Source organism: Lagenorhynchus albirostris, chromosome 10 (assembly GCF_949774975.1).
Source record: "Lagenorhynchus albirostris chromosome 10, mLagAlb1.1, whole genome shotgun sequence".
Classification (NCBI taxonomy): Eukaryota; Metazoa; Chordata; class Mammalia; order Artiodactyla; family Delphinidae; genus Lagenorhynchus; species Lagenorhynchus albirostris.
This window is the reverse complement of record NC_083104.1, coordinates 19363548-19378755: the sequence shown is the minus strand read 5'-3', so window position 1 is coordinate 19378755 and position 15208 is coordinate 19363548. Positions and strand designations below refer to the sequence as shown.

General features: G+C 41.3%; 1 protein-coding gene across 3 annotated transcripts in view; it reads right to left on the bottom strand.

Annotated features, from left to right (window-relative positions):
• Window positions 1-15208, bottom strand: part of FOXP1 (forkhead box P1) — a 597798-nt gene that overhangs the window by 380232 nt on the left and 202358 nt on the right. The window lies entirely within an intron of this gene.

Genomic DNA, 15208 nt, shown 5'->3' with positions numbered 1-15208 from the left:
AGTCCCAGTGAAGATTTTCCTTTGCGTTTTGGTCTTCAGTCTCTCTCAGTGCATTCAGTACAAGCGACCGGAGGAAATACACACACAAACGTATACGCGCGCGCGCGCGCGCACACACACACACACACACACACACATCATCACCTTATTAAAAAAAAAAAAAAAAAAAGACAAGCTATCTCACCTGCCAGACAAACACAAAATCTTACTCCCCAAAGGTTACAGTTCTTTCTCCACTGCATTTCAAATGCAGAAGGAGGCTGTGAAACAGCCCTCTCCTGCAAACAGTCAGCCTGTGCGTGTGCTCATGTGTGCCGAGGCCATGCGCTTTCACGGCTTAGTTGGGTTATGAGTATTTACCAAATACAATGCCAAGTAAGTTAAAGTTGCTGACAGACAAGTCAGCTCATCCTCAAGCAGTTTCAGCAGGTTTTTGTGAACAGCAGTCAGTAGCAAGGTTTTACATGCCAGGCCTTTTCTGCTTAGATCCTTGAGATGATAATGACACCTGTACAGCCCTGAAGATGTCAGAAGGGACCCGCTGTGAGGTAGGGAAATGCAACTACAGGACGAACAAAAAGCTCGACCTCTTCCCTGTGTGTGCGCTGTTCCCTTGCAAAAGTAAACTCAGAAAACACTCTGTGAATGCACATGTATTCTAATCTAATCAGACAGAGAAGTTGAAACCAAAAAAGAGATGTATGAAGTTTTATGATTTGAATAGTCGTGTATCTCCGGAAACTACGTGGGCTGTCTGTCTACTGGGGCTCAGCAGACTGTTAAGTGGTGGTGCTCCCAGTGGGTGCCTTTTCTTGATAGGAGATAAACTCAGGACAGATGGGTCCACACTCTGTTTTCTAGGTATCAGGTATCGACGGGAGTGTAAACTGTTTGTCAAATACATTACGGACTAAGAATCGTCATTCCCCTATGAGTTTTAACGTGCTGTGTTAGCGTTATTCTCCTTCAACAGGGCAGCTTAAGAGCACGATAAGAATGCATCAGAAATATTTTTCCAGGTAATTTCAGTTGGCAAAGTTCAGACTTAATTGGTGACCTCATTAATGAGCAACTGCCACAAGAAAGAGGACCCTTGTCACGGGCTTCTCAGAGCAATGAGATAACCACGTTAATTATACTGTTTCCAATGCATTTACACTGGCTTCCCTTCAGAGGCTACATTTTCCAAACATTCGTTCTGACACTCCATGTGTATGCTCGCTCCTCTCGAAAACCTATCAGCTGTGGGCTCCTCCAGGAAACGTCGGCAGATCACAGCCCTCACATCAGGGCAAAGCAATTGGAAAACTTTTCTACCCTTTATTATCTACTTGTAAAATGTTATAAGCCTGTAAACTAGTTCATTTATGAGCCGTGTTAATAATTTGCCCACACTTGATCGCAGGTTTCGCAAACACGGTTTCCAGGGATGTGGGAGGATAATTTGTAGGTCCGGCATCTCTCCTAAGGGGACACTAACTAATTTGACACAGTAACATGACATTGATGGTGGGACACACTAATGACCACACTCCAGGACGTGGCTGTCAGCCTGTCGTTCCAGTGAAAAGCCAGCTTGCCTTCGCCGCTGCTCGGTACACGAGGCTCAACTAATTATTCAGACAGCGACATTAATGAGAGCCCTCGTGTTTATTTTCAACATACTAACCAGCGCTTATCTTCCATTTGTCGGATATGGTCACTGATTAAAATGTGGCTCATGAATAGTAAATCTGAACTCGAACATAACAAAGGAGTACCCGAGAAAAAATGAGGAACTGATTGGAAAACCATCCTTGTCGACTCGTTTTCAGTCTCAAATTTCGTCAAGGACAAAGTGACAGGTAGTAGGAAATGCCGTGAATACCAAGAAAAAGTGAAAGGGATATTTTTAATCACCTGTGGCCATATACAATCTTGACTCTTGACCAAAAAGCCACAGGATCACCTTCAGGTCAAGAGCAACTTCTATCTCAAATAAACTTCACCAACTTTATGGTACTGAATGAAGATTTCTTTTGAAGTTAGTTTTTCCATGGAATGACCAAAAGGTTTGTTTGCTTTAGTGTGCTTTTTCAATCTTACAGAAGTTTGATCTTTGATGAGACTGCCTCAAATACGATCTTCACAAACATCACTGAATGCAACTGTGTTTTTTCCAAATCTGTTGTAAATCTGAACTACTGAGGGTCTTTTGAAAAATGTTCTTTAATATCCTCTTTACGTCTTGTTTCTACTCTGCTAAGTCTTGCAATCAAGTTCCTTCTACTTTAAATTTTCTATTTTGGTATGATAAACTTTGTCCTTCATTTAACGGTGATTATAATCCTAAAATATTCATATAATCATAATTTAAAATGAATAACTTAAAAAAGGTGTGCTTAGATCCATGAGAGGTATTAAAAAATTGAAAATGGTCCTGATGTGGTTCATTGTAAGATGTGCACTTGGAATCAAATAACAATGGCAGTATTTCAACAAATGTCCTATCTGCCCTCGTGGATAAAAATTCCACTCAATACTGTGTATGACTTCTGCTTTTATACGGTGGCAAAATAAATCTGAGTCCACGTAGACCACTTTGGTAATGAAAATGTCACTGAATGCAACAGTTCTTAAGTATCTATCTCTAAACTTACTCTGTGATAGAGCTGTGATTTTAGAATGCCAAAGTATGTAAATGGCACACAACATGTGGGAAGCAGATTCAGATCACAGGCTAATTTTTAAAATATATTTAAACACGTATACAGATTAACTGTCTCTACCCAGCATTACTGTCTCCAAATGTTATTTACGTGGGTAACTGTTAAAGACAGGTTCTCAGATTACTGGCATCTTTGCGCCTTTTATGCCTGGGAAGCATGTATCCTCCATAATAACCCAAGAAGATGTGGTCAGTCTGTGGCAGAGACTCACTGAATGTTCATCACATCTCTTCCTTCTTCCTGGGCGTACACAGCTGGGATGTATTTCCAGTTAGGTGGGTCCTTGCGGCTGAGTTACGGCCAAACAGATGGAAGTTGCTATGTTACTTTCATCCTGACCCAGGAGCCTCTGACCCATCCCTAATGCCCTCTCTCTTCCCTTGGTTGTGAGCCCGGAGGTCCAGGGCAGAACTCCAAGTCCTACAAGATGGTGGAGTCACTGGGTGGAATAAGCCAAGGTCTCTGAAATACCACATGGAGCAGACCACCATACTTGTTCCCCACCAGCCAGCAGACGGAGGTGCCTCACAAGTATACCTGCACTATGTTAAGCCTCTGAGACTCAGGAACGCTTATTACATTCGCCAGTTTGTATCTCTTACCCGAATACACAGACCTTTCTAATTTCCACCCGGTTCCAAACGTATACTTGAATTTCGGAAACACCACACATAAATTTGCAAATTTGGAAACATCCCTGAAGATACGTTATACTTGTGATTGTTTGCTCCTCTAATTAACCTAAGGGTAGAAAGAAGAAAGGAAGCAGGCAGCTAATGTGTTCCCAAAACATGTCAGGTGTATCTTTCCTTACTTTATCTTCACGTGGCCCTGTGAGGCGGTCCGATTTCCATTTTACGGATGGCAACACTGAGCCTCTAAGAAGTCAAATACGAACCAACGCCAGGGAATGTAGATCCAGTGGACATTTTCTTAGTTGACTGCCTCTTGGCTTTTAATACCCACATTTTGCAGGAAATGCTTATTTCTAAGTCAAACGTTTTTGCTTGTTGCTTATAAAAGAGAAAAGTCCATGGCATGCTCTAAAATGTAACACAACATTTTCAATTAAAACCATGAGGAGAAAGTGTCAAGTTATAATACAATCGGTAGAATGTCAGAAACTTCTGTAGAGGTTTTGAAAAGCCAGCAACAAAGGGGATGTGTCGCAGATGTTCTTGGTGATAAAAAAGAAAGAAAAAAAAAAGCCACATTTCAAAAAAAAATGCATGTTGAGAGCATATTAATTGTTGAGAAATCAATGTTTTAGACATTTTTACATTCTTAATGCAATGGTTGTTAACTATATATAAGGCATTTTACTATACTTTGGTCATATTTTAGAACAAGGGTTGGCAACCTTTTTCTGTAAATGGCCAGACGGTGAATATTTTAGATGCTGCAGCTTTCGCAGCTGTAAGTTCTCTGTGGCAACTATGCCACTCTGCCACTGCAGCAGGAGAGCAACTAAAGGGGATAAATAAACAAATGGGTTCTGTGTTCTGATAAAACTTTATTTACAAAAACAGGTAGTGAGCTGGATTTGGCCCCAGGACCATAAGTTGCCAACTCTTTTTTTTTTTAAATTTCATCCCTCCCCCCATTTTTTGGAAGTATAATTGACTTCTTATATTAGTTTCGGGTGTACAACAATATAGTGATTCGGTATTTTTATATGTTACAAAATGATCACCACCATCATTTGCTACCTTCTGCCTTAGAAAATTGACTGGGGGTTTTACATACTGACACATAACACATTATGATTTCTCATGTGTTAAATAATGGGAAATAGTATCACTGTAACAAAAAGAAAAAGCTGATGGTTTTTCTCAGCCAGCACAATCAAGTCCCTGTCTTAAGGTAATGGAGGCAACAGTCACCTTAAAGTCACCTTATAATAAATACTTCTTTAAAAAAAAGTAAAGCAAAATAAATAATTTGGAGATTTAAAATGTCACTGGAGGAGTGAATGCTAGAAGCAAAAAATGACAACCTCTAGAAGTTTCAAAATCGAGTACAAAGTCTCCCCACATTAGAACCAAACAGCTTTCCTGGATTTGGAGGACGCTCTTTATCAACCAATTCCAGAGTGGGAGCTATGTGTCCGAAGATAGAATATGCCAGAAGAAACGCATCAAATATATTCTCCCGTCATTCTCCCAAGAATGTAAAGTTGTTGTAACAAGGTTTTAGTTCACTTTTTTTGGGCGGGTGGTAAAGCTCACAGACGTAATACAGACAGAGAAATGCTTTTTTTAAAAAAATCTCAGTTCCCCATTCATGTTTTATTACAACAGTGAAGTACACAAGATGGTTTGAGACATAAAATGGATAAATTGTATGAATTTGTTTTACCTAAAATGTCAATCCCAACAGAAAAAAAGCAAGTCAATGATAGCCCAGTCTGACAAAAGAATATTTTGTAGCCATTAAAAATAACTCCAGGAATAGGGAAATGCGTACAGACGCTTGTTATGATGGGCCATGAAATAAGATAGAAAAATCATAGCTAAAGTACACTCTTAAACATATGCATCAAAAAAAGAAAAGAAAATGGACAGAGAGTTTGCCTTGGAGGAAATGGGATTAGCTGCTATTTTCTTTACAGTTTTTTTGTATTTTTGATTCTCTAAAACAAAGCAATTTCTCAAATATCGGTTATAGAATATGAAAAAGCTATCTGAACTTCAAAAAGAAGAAGACATTCGCTGTACATTTATTGACACTCATTTATTAATGGCTTTTGATTGCCTCTTTCTCAGAACAGGAGTGTCTTGAGAGCAGAGCTTCGTGTCATCTCTCATTTCCCAAACATGGTGTTATAGCATCTCACGCACTCAATTAACATTCCTCGAAGCAACTGAAGAGTTCACCTTACTTTTAAAAAGTCCTCTAATGAGATTCTGTAAATAAATTAAATTTTTATACTTTAAGCCTTCAAAAAAAAACCCAAAACAATTTTGCTGAAAGCATTTGATCGCTTGTAGATTATAGCTGTAAATCAGTTGCCTGATTCAAAAACTGCCCTTTCTCTCCTCTTTCCTTTTTACGTGATGGCACACAATAACTTTGTCTTTCAATAACTTAAAACAATTCTGAGTCATTGGCTCCTTAAACACAAAATACATCTTGATCAAGGAAGCTTGCCATTTCGTAAATATTTACCCCGATGCACTACTTTGCTTTGAAGAGGGGATGGTGAGCTCCCGATTGACAAGTAACTTCTGAGCAGAAAGAGGGAGGAAACCTCTCATGTCAGCGAGGAAAAAGGTGCTACGCTGTCTCCACATTCACTCTCTCCTGTGGAGGGCTCTTCCCCACCAGCCAAAAAGCACACGACAAAGGCAGTCATCATTCATCACTGTTTTCTTTCTCTCGGTCAATCTCTGTCTCAGACAGACACACACACACACATGCACGCATATTCACCCTGCACTCACCTCTCACTCCCCGCTTGCATACTTTCAGTGGCTCCCCAGTACTCGCAGGGAAAGAGATCAAAACCTGCACTTGGTCCTTAAAAGGCCACTGGAGATCTCTCCAGCCTCCAGCTCAACTACACGTCTCCACTGGCCCTGCTCAGCTTCTCACTGTGCCTCTGTACTGAGCTAAAAGGATAGAGGAAGGAAGACTGGGGACTAGATGAAGATTCCAGCTTCCTTCTTGAGAACCACTGTGGTCAAGAAGACAGTGGGGAAGAAACATCTTTTTTCGAAGAACAAAAAAATAGGCATCATCAACACTTTATTAATATGTTTTCCTCCACTTAATGTACCACGAAAAATTTCCCATGGTACCTTCTGGAGAGAAATAAACTGAGCTGAGTACACAAAAAACTTAAGCCTTAAAAGCAACGTCAGCTTTCTCCTTAACACATAACCATTCGCCCAAGGGTTGTCTGTAAGCCCACAACAACGACAAGTGGGAGAGATTTTGTTGGTTCTCACCACCGGGAAACTCTTTTCTCCAAACTCGTCAACTCCAGGAGGAAAAGAGAAAGGGAGAGCCAACTGCAGAACGCAGCGAGGTCCCACCATGAGAAAGCCAATCTGTGTGTAGTCACACTCGCACTCGGGGTAGACTATTCCATCTTACAGTGGAACAAATGCAAGCCACAGCTGGCTCATCAACAAATCACCCTGCCTAACCCCAGAGGAAGATGGGCTTTCAGTTGGGAATGAAATGAAAGACATCTTCCCCATGACATGCAAAAATCAAGGCCCTCTGAGGACTATCGCTCTTCTGATCTCTGGGGGAACAAGGGTGTTTACTGACGAGCAGCTAGCAAAGAGAGAAGGCGCTGTGCTTCATTGTGATCTAACCTCAGTGGCCCAAACCAGAGTAACGTATTGTTTGGGACTATCACACAATAACTAGTGCCATTTCATCTTCCTCTTCCTGGGCACACAGGACGATTATGTTGCCCCATTTTCCTGACTCTTAGGTTGGGACCATGTGTCCGATTTCTGGTCCATGGGATGGGAGGAGAAGCAAGGTGCCCCACTTCCAAGCCTGACCAAAGAATCAACTGTGCTCCCTGTTCTTCATCCCCTGAGACCGTGGAGACCCCCAGTTCTCTTGGCAAATGCAGGATGGAGGAGGTTCCATGGGCACATACAGACATGAAGGGAGCATGACATACACCTTTATTATGTTAAGCTACCAAGATTTGCAGGTTGTTGGTCACAGCAGCTAGCACAACACATCCTGACTAATATACTTTACACCTTATTACAGTCTTCATTAGGATTTCCTTGAATACCTACTTATTTCTGGCTTAGTCTCCACCATGGGACCATGTCTTGATATTCTGTGTATCCCCTTTCAGAAAAGACCTGCCACCATGTCTTCCAATAAATGGTTGTTGATAGAGTGACAAATGACTAATCAATTAAGAGGGGAAGCATTCACGTGACAGTTAACTTTTTCAGCAATTACCCTAGGTCATATATGACAAATGAGGACTCTGTTCTCACGAGGCCTGCAGGAAACAACAATACAAGCAAGTGGGAAAGATGAACACACAGATTTGACCTAAGCACAACACGTCAGAAAAGGCTGCATGTTAGAAATGATCTGGAAGCCTAAGACATTAAAAAGATGAGCAGAACTTAGCCAGGGAGGTGGGGCTGGGTGGAGGGTGAAGAGAGCAATTCTATGATTCTCTTGGTCAAAACAGACAAACACAAACACCGGGCCTGACAATAATCCGTCTTCTGTCTTCTACAATGACTTTAAAAATATAACGTGGGAGTATCAGGACTTCCAAACCAAAAATGAGGCCAAATACATTGAGTAATACAGAAACAAAAGAACGCCATTACCCTCTGCTAAGTGTCTCAACGGTGTAACTTAAGACAAAACACTTGTTTTTCTTCCACCGACAGGGAGAAAAGAGTGGGTTAGTCACACGAAAATTGCTTTTCTAAATTCTCTGAGAAAATAATAGCAAGAGAAACGAGGCAGTTCACAGGCCGCACCACTATTCCTTCTTAAATATTCATTTGTCTCCTCCTTTCTATAAATATCAGAATGATCCCTCAAAAAGAACCACAAAAAACAAAAACAAAGTGGGTTTTGTTTATTCTTTAAATCCATAAACTCATGAGGATAGAGCACTTAGAATAGGGTCGAGAGACCCAGCTTCTCATCAGCACTGAGCTGTAGCTTTTAACTGGGTCCCCTCATCTGCAGACTGAGAACAGTGAGTTTGGAGAACTGAAAAGTCCTTTCCGGCACTAGTATCTCATAAAGGGGTTTTCAAACTCACAGGCTCAACACAATCACCTGGAAGGCTCATTAAAACAGGACTGCTGGGCCCTAACCCCAGAGTTTCTGATTCAGTAAGGCTGCGGTAAGGCCAGAAATTTTACATTTCTGTCTCCAGGTGATGATGGTGCTGCAGCTGCTTGGAGGACTGTGCCCCGAAGTCCTCTGCTTCCAACCTGCCTGTCCCTGCACATCTCGATGCCCAGGTGGAAGACGGTCTTCTCCTAACCAGGACCAGCCGAGTCTGTATCGGGTGGGGACTCTTTCTGGGTTCCTTGCCCAACCTCTGGGGACTCAGACCTTAGCCTCTCTCCCAAGGAAGTCTACTCTCAGGAAAATACCTGAAGTTCTGCAATCCTGTCCCCAGCAGCCGACCACGTGGTTTGTTCTGACCTCTGAATCAGAAGTGGCTGCCTTCGAGGGCTTGGCATCAGTCTGAAAAGAAGACCCAGCCCTTTGCCATGTCACGTAGGGCCCAGTTCCAACCTCTCCCGCACCATCCTCACCCACCCACCCTTATTCCTGCGAATGACCTTCTGTTCCCACACCATACTCTCACTAACTCTGAGGCTTAGGCCTCATCATTCTCTCTGCCTAGAAAGTTCTTCCTACAGCTCTTTGTATATGGAGATCATTTTTAACCTTTAGACCTTAAATCAAAAACCATCTCGATTCTGAAAACTCCTAGTCCTAAAACTATGAAAAAAACAAAACAAAACAAAACAAAAAACCATCTCTTCCATGCTGCCTTCCCTGATCAGACCATCTAAGTGACCCTGTCAAGGTATGGGCCGTATACCGTTTCCTTCATGTATTTTTATTCTATGTCACTACATTGCTCCTTCATTCCATTATTGACTCTCTCTGCCTCCCTCTACTCAAAGGCAAAGTCTGTGAGAGCGAGGGTCTGTTGGTCTGCCTTCCCCTCTCTGCAACCCTCACACAAAGCACAATGACTGTCATACGGCAGACACTCAAGAGATATTTGTCGCACGCAGGAATGACTACATTAATTATCGTATTCTGTCTGTTAATTTAAAAAAAAAACCCAAGGAAAAGCCAATAACTGTGAGCTATAATATCACGAGTTCCAGAGCCCAGAGTGATGTGTAACGGCGTGCGATAAGACTACAGTTACAGGAATGAAGCATCTGTGCCACGATTTCAGGCTTGAGAAACTGAAGTGGGTCCAGGGCTGGGGAGATCCTTGGCCGTACATCTCAAAGCTCCCCCAAGAGGCCTGCCCTGTCTTCTACAAGCCGTCCCATATCATTTCTGCAAGGCTGGGTCCATAACCCCTAGACGTCTTGAACTTCTTTCTAATGTCACCCCATTCCTCCTGCCAGGTGCAAAGGGAAAGAAAGTTCTTTGCAAGCTGAGCTCCCCTACCCTGGTCGACTCTGAAAAACCACTTGTAAGTGGTATATGTTAACCACAGTTCGTAATTTTGTCACAGGTGTTTGACTAAAAAGGGGACAAAGCCTTTTAAGATAGTCCGCCTCTATTATGTCATTGTGTATATTCCGCGCCACACCTACAAGCTAACACAGTCCTTTTGTTCTATGCCATGGCAACCGAGAGAGGTAATGCTGCATAATTTGGCTAGGGGCATCCTACAGGCTCAACAATGTGCACGCCTTGGAGGGGGTGGTGGTGGGATGAACTGGGAGGCTGGGATTGACATGTATACACTAATATGTACAAAATAGATAACTAATAAGAACCTGCTGTATAAAAAAATAAAGTTCAAAAATTCAAAAAAAAAGGTCGCGCCTTTACCAAAAAAAAAAAAGTTAAAGTAGAATTTTAACACAACTTGTCATAACAGCTGACACCCATACACTGAGGAGGAAATCAAACGATGTGAGTTGTACCTGGCAGTTCAACAGACTACAGGATAAATACTTTTCACAAGGCAGCCAAACCATCGGTGAGAAGTTTTCTATAATTATTTTTTAAAAATCGTTAACATCCCTTAAGCTTTTTACCAGCCTGGTGGGGTGAAATCAGTGCCAATTCTGGATTGGACACTAATTTACTTATTGTGCGGACTTAGAAAAGTCATTGTCTGAAACACACTGTACGGAGAAGGCTTAATGAATTCAATTATTCCAAAGGTTCCTTCCAGTCCAGACTCTTTGAATCTATGACGTAGTTTCTGGATTTCCACCTTAGGTGGACAGACACAAGGAAAAGGGCCAGCTCACCTCTGCCCGCCGCCCACCCCCGCCCCATTATAAAAAAATACTGTGAGAACGGCCAGCCTTTATCACAAGCTGAGGTGCGGCGTGGCTATACTCGGGTTTCTTGTATCTGTTCAAATAAAGTTATGTTTCCAGGTACTGCAGGAGGGTGAGTTGATGTAGTAATTACCTGTTACTCTTGACAAGTAAGGTAATTAATGTAGCAAAATACCACTGCAATGTGTGTAAATTTAGACCACCATAATTAAAGCACCCGTCTGTTCAACAAAATGTTCAATTAAGAAAAAATATTGACGGTGCACATTTTTGGAAATTAGAAAACGTATGGAAGGAACGCATGTCCCTTCGTTGACATCCGTTTCTAGAATGCTTTCCCAGCAGGGAGCACGCATCAAGGGTTGTAACGGAGTAACTTCCACCAAAACACAGAATATCTTTGTACGTATACTATCAAGACGAGAGTCTCCTGTGGAGTCTCCTATGTTACTGAGCATTCTCATTCTATGTCACATATGCAAGTCAGAAAATGAACTTCAGGAGCATCTGAACCCCCAAAGGAAAGCAAGTAGCAAAAAGCTGAGAAGTTATTATTGTGCAACAACCCAAGGAACAGGGCTGCCCTCAAGTATCATAACCTGACAGTACGATCACCTACTTGCCAATATTAAAGAGCTAGAGATACTAAACACACCCTGGGCAAATAAAAATGCTGCCAACTTCCTGGCACTCCTTGAACAGAGAGACAATGGTATCAAAGTTTGCTTCATTATCTTTTACTCTGGTTTCTTCCTGTGTCTACCAGTCATTTTTTTTCTTTTCTTGAAGTATAGTTGATTTACAATGTTGTGTTCATTTCTGGTGTATAGCAAAGCGATTCAGCTATATATATTTATATATATTAACACACACACTTTTTCAAGTTCTTTCCCACTATGGTTTATTACAGGATATTGAATGTAGTTCCCTGTGCTGTACCGTAGGACCTTGCTGTACCATAGGACCTTGTTTACTTGTTTTGCATACAGTAGTTTGTATCTGCTATTCCCAAACTCCTAATGTATCTCTCCCGTGCCACCCACCCCCTTTCCCATTCGGTTTGTTTTCCATGTCTGTGAGTCTGTTTCTGTTTCAGACCCAAAGGTTAACATGTTTAACAAGAAGGCTACCAGGTCCTTCACTTGAAGGAAAGCTGATGTCCTTGCTAATCTGCTTGAGAACATCTCTAGCCACGTAAAGAGTCAAATGCCCAAAGAAATTAAACCAGAACTGCCATAAGACAGAGACAAAAAGAAGTCATCAGTTACCAGGTCAGGAGAAAAGTAGTTACCTCTAAATTTGATCACAGGAAAAAAAAAAAAAAAAAAAGAGCTCACTGATATCTACATGGAGAAGTGGGAAATGAGTCAGGGGTTCTTTTTGAGAAGGAAATCCCAGGGGTTTTTCTCTTAATTCTTCTCCTCAGATAAATTCAGAGGAAGACACAACAAGTTGACCTAAGTAAAGAAACAGCTAGAATCCAGACAGACTAAACAGTGTGATATGGGAAAGAAACACAATATGATTTCAGTGTCACTTAATGATGTATACACTTGCTTTTGGTCTTGTTTTCACATTTCTGTCTAGTATATCTTACCTTGGGAGATAGAAAAATCTAGAGAGAAGTAACTAAAAGGCACATTCAAGTGACTTCACAGTTTATCATATTAAATTAAGCCCTAAATGTTCTATATCTGAGAACTTGGATGTATCCCCAAGTAAAGAATAAAAAGTACAAGGAGACACTCTAGATCTAAACATGATGAGGAAATGAAATGGTTTCTCCAACTAAAATACCCTGATTTCACACTTGGAAATAATAACCATGATCTTAAAAGGACGAGGATGAAGAAATCACTTGCTCTAGCTGTTGACAAAAATAAGGCTAGAAGATCGCAGCAGGGAAGAGGATTTTGTAAAAGTATCCTTAGAACTTACATTACCTGGCGGACACTGGAGTATTAACTTCTAAAATGAACTTTTTTTTTGAGCGGAGGGGGTGAGGGGATGAGTGAAATAGGTGAGGGAGATTATGAGGTACAAACTCCCAGTTACAAAATTAATGAGTCACAGGGATGAAACGTAAGCATGGGGAATATAGTCAATAATAATGTAATATCTTTGTATGGTGACAGATGGTAACTAGACTTATCGTGGTGATCATTTTGAAATGTATAGAATTATCCAATCACTATGTTATGCACCAGGAACTAACATAGTGTTGTCAGTCAATTACACCTCAAAAACGAATAAACATAGAAATAAAGAACAGATTTGTGGTCACCAGGGGTGGGGGAGGGGGTCTGGGTGGGGAGAGGGGGAATTGGATGAAGGTGGTCAAAAGGTACAAACTTCCAGTTAGAAAATAAGTAAGCACTAGGGATGTAATATACAACATGATTAATATAATTAACACTGCTGTTAGATATGAAAGCTGCTAAGAGAGTAAGTCCAAAGAGTTCTCATCACTAGGCAGAATTTTTTTTTCTTTTTCTTTTTTTTTTTGGTATCTCTATGAGAGATACCACACTAAACTTACTGTGGTAATTATTTCATGATGTATGTAAGTCAAAACATTATGCTGTACACCTTAAACTTAGCATTGTGTGTCAACTATATCTTAACAAACCCGGAAGAAAAAGAAGAAAATAAATTATTTGTAAAAAACTTTCATAGTTAGAAAGGATGGTAAATCTAATTATGGTAGCGACGGGGGAAAGGGGGGACACGAACTGAGGATCTGTTGCAAGATTCATGGAATGCAAACTAAAATGTCTGTTTCTCCAATGCTGAATGAACCACCCAGAGAAGACGGGGCAGTCAATACTGTCCTTATTCGCTGGGTGAATTTATGGAGGATGAAACCTCCAAAAGCAATTATTTCAAAGATTACATTGGATGGCATCTGATGGGCTACGTAATATTACAAAATATCACAAAACCATTTCACATCGATTCTATCACTGCATCTTCACCAACCATTGAGATAATAAGATTAATTCCATCTTATAGACAAGTAAAGTAAGGCCCAGAAGCAGCAAACTGGTATGGCTGAGTTCCCAAAAGCTACTGTATTGGAACAATTTGTTCTCCTTGGAATGGGACAAATGTATTCCTTGGCACTACTGAATCAATTCATAGACAGCATTTGAAAAATATGTCGCCTTAGTACTTAAGAGCTGTGACTTGCATCTTAAAATGGGCACCTTAAAATTACCAGAAATCCTGGTTAGTGTGTTCCAAAGCAAATGGTAATGTAAGTTATCAGTATAAGTTTTCCCAACACAGGTTGGGAGAAAGTTCTGATTCCAAATTTTATAATGTAGCCATTTAGTTAAAAAAAAAAAAATCAAAAAGAAACCAACCTGGAACTGGAACTTGTGATCCTATGAACCCAAAACAGCTTAAGTAGTCAGTTATGTCTAGAATTTGCTTTACCCCAAAAGAGGGCTCAAGGAAAACCACACCACCATCTTCAACTTCCAAATTTATATAAATGAGTTCTTGACTTCACTTTCTTAAATTTATTTTTATTTTATTTATTTTTGGCTGCATTGGGTCTTTGTTGCTGCGTGCGGGCTTTCTCTAGGTGGGGCGAGCGGGGGCTACTCTTCATCGTGGTGCATGGGCTTCTCACTGCAGTGGCTTCTCTTTGTTGGGGAGCACAGGCTCGTTGTGGCACGCGGGCTTCAGGAGTTGTGGCGCGTGGGCTCCGTAGTTGTGGTGCGTGGGCTCTAGAGCACAGGCTCAGTAGTTGTGGCGCACGGGCTTAGTTGCTCTGCGGCTTGTGGGATCTTCCCGGACCTGGGCTCGAACCCGTGTCCCCTGCGTTGGCAGGTGGATTCTTAACCACTGTGCCACCAGGGAAGCCCCTTGACTTCACTTTCTTTTAAGCTTTTCCTCTTGACTCTTCAATGGCATCGTGCTATGGTCCTCTTTCATCTCCCAGACAGCATCTGAGAATCATGGGGATGGAGGATGACTTTTCCACGTCACATACATCCTCCAGACGTAGAAGCTGATGCAAGAAATTGAAAAAAGGTGACAGGTAGCAAAAGAAGGGAGGACAGAGGAGTATCTAACGATACCTGTCATATTTATTCACCTTTCACCTATAGAAACTTGAAACTGAGCGACATGCAGAAAAGATTCTTCATCCTTTTTCATTCTCAAAATTAATAAAAACTGGAGGAAAAAACTAAATGGTGAATGGGTAAGCAGGAACATCTGAATTGATGATAAGGTGTTAAAATGTGTGAGTCAATGTTTCCTGGGTTTGTTAAAGCAACTTTAACAGACTTCAGGGGGCCACGGTCACTGATGTGAAGGTACCCAAATTCTGATCTCATATGGACTGCACGCACTGCCATTTTACGTAAGAGAAAATAATTTTAAATCAGACAGCAAAAACGTAGAAAGGTGAGATGGACAGTGACTCCTAGATTGAACTATCTTCTACTACTTAACTTCAGCCTAGGCAGCCAGCAG